Genomic DNA, 1,609 nt, shown 5'->3' with positions numbered 1-1,609 from the left:
GAGAAGTGTTAAGTCCTACCCTGTCCTTGCGGAGGACGGGATGGTACGTGGGATGCACAGTGTGCGGAAGGAAGCTAGTAAGCCGAGTGATGCCATGTCGGCCTCCGTGGCCCATTGGTTGCTTCTGTTTCAAGTTCTGCCTGTTGAAGAAGTGCTGAACAAGTCTTCATTCTTTGTGTGACAGACCCCTGAATGTTTGAAGTCACTGTATTTTTAGATTAAGATACCCCTTAGATCATTTATTCTGCATTTGTTCAATAAATATTTAATTGAATTTTTGAACTGTCAAAAAAAAATGTGTTTCTTGCTTCTCCTTCCTGTTAAATGGGCAGCAGAGCTATGATGTTTGTTGTCCTTGTGCTGTTTGGGACATTTATGGTCATTGGTGCTATTGCCCTCACATTAAAGGTCATAAGTGCCACCACACCCGGCTTCTGAGGGTTTTCTTGAGTGTAGTCCCAATGTTTGTTTTATACCTTTGCTTTGACATTCTTCTCAAGGACTTTTGAGATCTGTTTGTCTCACTTGGATATTTTGCCATTTTTTCTTCAAATTTTTCTTGGGGCAGGGTTTGTCCATATTTATTATAGCCAGGGTTTACAAGGGAAAAGACTTAATATGAGACACATACAGAATTATTTTATAATATTTACTCAAAGCAACAAAAACAGAAGAGTGCAGTAAATCTGTCCATGCACTAGAGAAAGAAAAGCCTGGATCCCATGGCATTATCTTACATGAGTCTAGCTGAAGACCTAGAGCCCATGGCAAGGCACTCCATGAGTCCAACTGGAGGTCTAAAGCCTACAACAGCAAGTCTGGATCAAGAATCTGCATTGGGAAGGCCCAAAGGTCAGGGGTAGAAGCTAAAAAATTCTGTGCCAGCAGGCTGAAGGTTCTGCACTAGAGCCAGGAAGCAATGCTCAGGGTAAGGACCAAAAAGAACCACAGCCATCCTTGGTGACAGCAAGGAGCTGAGCTCCTCTGATGATGAAAACAGCTAGTTCATATCAGGAAAACCAGAAGGACAAGCAGATTGTTTAGGAGAATCAACAACACCATCTTCCCCTACAGTTCTGCTTTTATGCTGTTGGTAAGAATCCTCAGGTGGGCTTTCCACACCCAGGACCACACTGGTTCAGTTCATTTGGGTGTTACAAGTTGACCATTAGTTAATCCACCACAGTAATTTAAATTTTTATTAGTACATGTTTGTAGTATGTGTTTATCTTGTGGAGAATTAGTACGTATACACTATAACATTTTAATTCTTTTTTTAATCCCCCTTTCCTTCCCTTCCCTGCTTCTACCTTCCCCTCCCCCCTCAATATATTTAGTACAGGATCTACAGGGTCTCACTACACAGATCAGATTTGTAGTGATCCTTCTGTTTTTCAGCCTCCCACGCACTGGGATTACAGGCACTTGTCACCACCCCCAGTCTCATTCAATGTCTCATCACACCCCAGAGGCAGGGCCAGCACAGCAGGCTGTACTCAGAGTGGTGGCCATTAGCTTCCAGACATTTGGGGTTTTTTGAAGGGCAATCTGTATTTTTATTTTTATTTATTTATTTTTTGGCGGAACTGGGAATTGAACTCAAGCACTT

The sequence above is a fragment of the Octodon degus genome, unplaced genomic scaffold (assembly GCF_000260255.1).
Source record: "Octodon degus isolate 3935 unplaced genomic scaffold, OctDeg1.0 scaffold00021, whole genome shotgun sequence".
In the NCBI taxonomy this organism is placed as follows: Eukaryota; Metazoa; Chordata; class Mammalia; order Rodentia; family Octodontidae; genus Octodon; species Octodon degus.
The sequence above is the reverse complement of the archived record's forward strand: the minus strand, read 5'-3'. Positions refer to the sequence as shown.